This window comes from Ochotona princeps, chromosome 29, assembly GCF_030435755.1.
Source record: "Ochotona princeps isolate mOchPri1 chromosome 29, mOchPri1.hap1, whole genome shotgun sequence".
In the NCBI taxonomy this organism is placed as follows: Eukaryota; Metazoa; Chordata; class Mammalia; order Lagomorpha; family Ochotonidae; genus Ochotona; species Ochotona princeps.
In genome coordinates, this window is record NC_080860.1 from 13,825,739 (window position 1) to 13,831,906 (window position 6,168).

The window sequence follows — 6,168 nt, forward strand, 5'->3', positions numbered from 1 at the left end:
CCCTCTCATTGCCCCACGCCTCCACTTCGGGACTCCACGGCGGCGGCGGCGGCTCCAAGTTAACTTGCACGCGCCCGAGTGGGGTAAGGTGGGGGTGGGGGGTTCCCGCGCTCCGGGGCGGTGTTGGGGACTCCGGAGGCGGTGACACGCGGGCGCCCCCCGCCTCTCTCCTCTCTTTCTCACACACACACACACACACACACACACACACACACACACGGTCCAGAGCGGGAAGCGCCCAGAGACCACTCCGGGCTGTGCCGCACCCCGCCTGAAAGCAAGCGCTCGGGGCGCCACGATCCTCCCGGCCGCCCGCCGAGCCCGAGCAGGCGCGCCGGGCCCGGGGGAGGGGAAGGGCAGACGCCAGCACCGAGAGCTCCTCCTCGGCACCCCTAGGCCGATCGCCATGCGCCCCACGCTCGCAGCCCGAGGTTCCCCACCACGCTGCCCGTGCCGCCCCCCGAGGACATCCTTACCGTGGAGACGAGGCGCGACCAGGCGGCCCCGCGCGCCTCCCAGACTCGCGGCGCTCCGCCAGCCAGCCAGCCAGCCAGCCAGCAGCCAGCCGCCCCGGCAGGGGGAACGGGGAGGTGCCCGCGCGGGCCGGGGCGGGGGCTCGGCGCCGTGACGTCGCTGGGAAGGGCGGGGGGCCGGCCAGACTCCGCCCGATGCCTCTCCCCCTGCCCGCCTCCCTCCTGCTGCCGGCGGAGTGCAAGCAAGGTGCAGCAGGGGAGAGAGGAAGAGCGGAGGCCGGCGGAGCTTGGGTGCTGCCCTCGGAGCTGCGGCGTGGCCTCTGGCAGCACCCGAGTGCCAGGCGCTTTCGCTGCGCTGGACACAAGGGCCTCTGTTGCCTAGAGGCAGTGCAGTGGATGGACCGCCGTGCAATCGTGTTCCAAAGCCAAGAAAGGTCGACCCTTGCCGCCCCCTCCTCCCCGAGCTGGGGTGAACCCCAAAAACAAGAGGGAGGGGCTGCTTGCACAGAAACACACGCATCCGCGTTCGACTTTCCCGTTACTTGACCTTGGTTGATTGCCACACCTTTCGAGGGTGGTGGGTTTCCTGCCAACTGGCCCGTGGATGTTGCTAGACCTCCCTCTGCACCCCCGCCCCTTAACAACAACAACAACAACAAAACATCTAGAGTGCCCTAGTGGTAGTACCAGCGTCGAGAATCCCTAATACTCAGCAACCAAATGGCTGAAACGTTAGCCTAGCAAACCTCCGATTCACAGCTTCTTCCTCCAGGCTTCCTCCGAATGCCAGTGTTACATGCCTGAGCATCGAAGGCCTGCAGGACTGAGGGTGGAAGGCACTTGGCAGGCTTGGCCTTCACCGTGAACCTTTGGTTGTGCTCTCCCTTCAGTCTGTGTGTCAGTCAACAACTCCAGCAGCAACCATTGTTACACACACCCACGGGTGTGTGAGAAAGCCTGATTCGAGTCCTGGCTGCTCCGCTTCCAATCTGGCTTCCTGCTAATGGGTGTGGAAAAGCAGCAGAAGATGGTTGGGTGATGGGGATGAAGCTCCAGGCTTCCTGTTTTCTGGCTATTACGATCATGTAGGGAGCAAACCAGCAAATGGCAACACAGACACACACTCTCCGTTGCTCTGCCTTTCAAACCAGCAAATGAATAAATCTTGGGACAAACAAACCAAGGCACACAGATACACGAAGTAATATGTCCATGGCCAGCCATGGGTTCCTTTGTGGTTCATTCGTTCATGCATTTATCCAGTGAATGATCCTTTCAAAGGAATGGTGCAGGGACTGGCGAAACGAAGCCCATCACATCCATGAAACTGCCGTATTACTGGTCTCGAAAACCGTCAAAAAATACGAGATAGTGTTTATTGGTAGCCTGGTAGAGACTATGACTGGTCTGATAGACACACAGATTAAACACTAGCTGGCTATTGTGCGACATCCTTCGGTGGGTGGAGAAACGTAAATCAAAGGAAGACATCTGAACTGGGGCAGCCCAGCACTTCCTGAGGGCTGTGTGTGGGCCACTGGGATTCCAGAGGGAGCAGGAGGCCAGGGCTTTGCATCCAAGCCAGGGCAGCCAGACCTGCTGATGTCTGGCCAGGTGCCTGGTGGGCGGGAAGGTCAAAGGCATTTACCCTGAGGCCAGAGGGGTGAGAAGGGGTCTGTGGAAGCGTGTGTGGGTCACAGAGAACAGCAGGTGCAAAGGTCCTACAGGAAGGAAGTGGAACCTTGCAGGCAGTGCAGAGTGGCCAGGATGTGGTGGTGGTGGTGGTGACGATGCTGAGAGAAGAGATCGGGGGGTCCACAGGTTTTCCTGGGCTGAGACGGCATTGAGGTTTCGCTGGCAGCTGTGGAGAGAGATACACAAGGTGTGTAACGGGGCAAGGGCGTGATTAGCCGGGGATTTTGGCTGAGAGCCTGCTGGCTGCTGCCCCTAGGAGAGCGACCTGGGCGGCTGGATCGGTGGCTGCCACCATAATCCAGGGTGGGATTGCAAGGCCAGGGGGAAGGATGAGGACGTGGAGAGACTGTTCCACATTCAGAGATGTCTGCCTTGGCAGATTTCAGTTGTGAAGCAAAGGAGGAACAGCACAAAGATCCTCTGGTTTCTAGAATGCACCTTTTCATTTCTGTCTCCAGCTCCCCTAGCCTTTCCAGGTCTCCATCTGGGTGTCACCTCCTTGAGGAAGCCTGGCTGTCCACTCCCTCCCTCCACCCCTACAAGGGCACCCAGAGCCATCTTGACGTGGAGCCACACAGCCTGGGAATTTGATGTGACCTTGAAGGCAGGTGAAAGAACCTTGCTTTGTGGGCATCAATAGTCTGTGAACACTCAGGGTGGGGCCTCCTTCTTTGTCCTCCCCCAACGTCTAGACAAAAGCCTGCCCCTTGGGAGGCAATCAATATTTGTGGAAAGCAAGAGGGATGCGTGGAGTGCAAGATGCATTGATTCCAAAGCTTTTTCCCACTCTGACACTGAAGGGGAGGATCTTCCTGCTCCCTTGGCAGCCACAGTGGATGCTGGTGCTTGCTCTGCATGCTGCATGCCTCACACACGTTCTATTCAAGCCGGTCGTTTGCTCTTCCCCGCAAGCTTCTGAGGCGTTATCATCATTATTCCCATTTTACAGGTGGGGAAAGAGAGTCTGCAAGCTTCAAGTTCAACAGCTGGTGATGGGCAGTACAGGAGAGCAAATGAAAGCTGCACTCAACTGATAGCAGGAGGCCGTCTTGAGGGGACAGGAAGCACAGGGATGATGGGCAGCTCCTCTTTCATGCTGGAAAGATTTGGGGGGGTCACCATTCCTAGCTGGGGATGCAGGCTTTATAAAGCAACCTTTGATTCTGTGCATCTAAACCAGGTGCTTCGGAAATAGTTGGTAAACCAGCTGCCAACCACGGAAGTTGCTGAGAGATGAAAGAGATGGATAAATTCAGAATGACCCAGAAAGGGCTTTATTAGTGATGGACAGGCAGAAGTGTAGTTCTGAGTGGCCATAAGACTCGAAGATCGGCCCAGTGTGATGGCTCATTGGCTAAATCCTCACCTTGCACATGCTGGGATCCCTTATGGATGCCAGTTTGTGTCCTGGCTGTTCCACTTTCCATCCAGCTCCCTGGCTGTGGCCTGGGAAAGCAGTAAAGGACAGCCCAAAGCCTTGGGACCCTGCACCTGTGTGGGAAACCCGAAAGAGGCTCCTGGTTCCTGGCTTCAGATCAGCTCAGCTCCTGACACTATAGCCATCTGGGGAGTGAACCAGTGGATGAAGGATTTTTCTTTCTGTGTTTCCTGCTCTCTGCAAGTCTGCCTTTACAATAACTACACCATATATATATATGGTGTGAAGATTCCTGTACCCTGCATGGGAGAAAAAAGTGCTTTAAAAATTAATTAGCTAATAAATAATATGAAAGGCACAGTGTCAGAAAGAGAAAGAGAGAGAGAGACAGAAAGAGATTTTCTCTCTACTGGTTCACTTCCCAGGTAGCCTTAACAGCAGGAGCAGGCGAAAACTGGGATGCAGGAAGGCCACACAGGTCTCCCATGCAGGTGGCAGGGGCTCATGCACTTTGGCCATCTTCCTGTACTTTTCATATAAGCAGGAAGCTGGATTGGAAGTGGAGCGTTTGGGACTGGCACTGGTGCTGCAGTGTGGAATGCTGGCATTGCAAAGGTCAGGCTTAGCCAGCTGAGCCACATCCCTGGGCTCTGGAGGGTTCCATAAGCAAAGATGCCTATAGCTGACTTTGAATGTACATGCACCTTCTGAAGAAACATTAGCGTTCCAGGCATTGGATGAGACACTGTCCGTGGCAGGTTACCTTAATAACTGTTTATCCCACAGGATGGGAGGGGCATGAATCCCAGGGTCACCTAGAGGACAAGAATGGTGAGCTGCTGTCATGTCCACCAAGGTCCCTGGAGGCCATAATGGCAGTGTGACTCTCAACAAGATGCCCCTTTCTTTAGAACAAGGGTGGGCAATGGCCAGCTTGCTGACCATATGTAGAAGGCCCACGAAATTATCTGATCCAGCCCTGCCAAGACAACCACAGACAGGACTCGAAATTCAATACGTCTATAGCCGACTAGGTATTGAAGCTGGTCATGTTGTAGGGTCGGTGAATGCCAAATGTTCCTGGCAGAAAATCGGTTCCCGCCTCCGCTCTCAGTACCACCACATCCTTTCCCCAACACGCAGTCAGTGAGCGTCCGTCAGCAGCTGACCTCAGTGGATGTGTGTGTCCATGACCAGGTGACCACCAACACCTCTGCTGGCTTTGTGAATGGGTCCCCTGCCTTCACCATGTACGTACACTGGATGCCAGCTCCCTAGTGACCACAATAAACCTAGAGTCCCCAGACTGCCCAGACACTGAGCCGCAAAGCCAGTATTTCGGGAACAAAGTTGGACAGATTCCCAGGTACTATGCAGAGTGACACCCTCCTCCCCCCCCCACACACACATCAGGAGCTCCAGGGCTACTTGTGGAGTCCAGCTCCACTGCTTTCCTCCAGTACAACTCCCCCCAACACACACACACACACACACACACACAGGATGCCCAGCATACGATAAAGTTGAAACGCAATGTTTCCGTTTCAATACAAAAATGGGGACTTGGCTTTGAGCTCTGGGATCCTGCTGCAGGTGGTGGCCAGCTGCTTGCATTTCAAAAACAGGTGGCAGGGAGGGGGGCCCTGGGTCTCTGACTCTCCTATTACACTCTGTCCTGGCCTTTGGACTCCTTCGTTTTATTCTTTTCCATTTTATTTCATCTGTATTATTTATTGTGACTTCTCCTTTTTTATGTTCTGGGTTGTTAGTACCATGTGTTTAATGGAATCAAACATTTATCAAAAAAAAAAGTTAAATACAGAAATAACAATGTGATGTGTTCCCTTCTTCTGGTTTTGTTGGTTTGGCCAAGTGTACAGATCTGATTTGCAAATGGGAGCTTGGTTTTTGTTGTTGTTACTGTTTTTTGGTATGTTACCATCTGTGAAAAATAACACTGTCTGAGTTGAGATCAGTTCAAAAGTGCTGGACTGCCAATGCAAAGGCATTTTAGGGCTCATGGAACTGAAGACTCCCTCGTGTATCTTCCTTTTATAGGACTCACCAGATTGAGGCACTGAAAACTGTTAGATCCAAAGACGTACAAACTAGTTATTTCAATCAGGACAACGCAAAAATCCTGGGTAACCGGAAAGCAATTGGGTTTTAGTAGGTGGGATTTCCTGTGTCCTTTCTGGAGCTATAAAGTCACCAGGCATCTTAGCAAAATGAGCTTGGGGTTGAGGAGTGTGGGAGTCAATTCTGTGAGGCTCAGGTCTGCTAAAGCGGAATTCCACAGCTGGAACTGTCAAGAATGCACCTTGCTTTGGAACGAGAGACTCCTAGAAGCTTGGGGAATAAAGGACAGAATCTTGGAGAATCAGGGAACCTTGGGGCTGTGCAATCCCAGCAACAGGACGTGGGGCTCCAGTGGACATATGACAGTTGTCTTTCAGAAGCGAAGGAAGAACAGTCTTAAGGAGTGAGGGAGTTTTGTCAACACCCTTCAGAGAGAGCCCCCAGATCTAATTTCCCATCTCCTCAATCCTGGTTCCTGGGCAAGTCTGGGCTCTTGTTTAAAATGCTGAGTAAATCACAGGGTGGAGTTAGGAGAACGAGGGT

At 53.8% G+C, this 6,168-nt stretch overlaps 1 protein-coding gene across 2 annotated transcripts in view; it reads right to left on the reverse strand.

Moving 5' to 3' along the window:
• TPST2 (tyrosylprotein sulfotransferase 2) overlaps nt 1-614 on the reverse strand; it is a 43,714-nt gene extending 43,100 nt beyond the window's left edge. Inside the window, exon 1 of one of the 2 annotated variants that reach the window (XM_058656435.1) lies at nt 477-614. The gene's annotated coding sequence lies outside the window, so the exon portion shown is untranslated. The remainder of the gene's footprint in view (nt 1-476) is intronic. The other variant, XM_004591945.4, reaches the window with a different exon arrangement.
• Nucleotides 615-6,168: the final 5,554 nt, after the last annotated feature.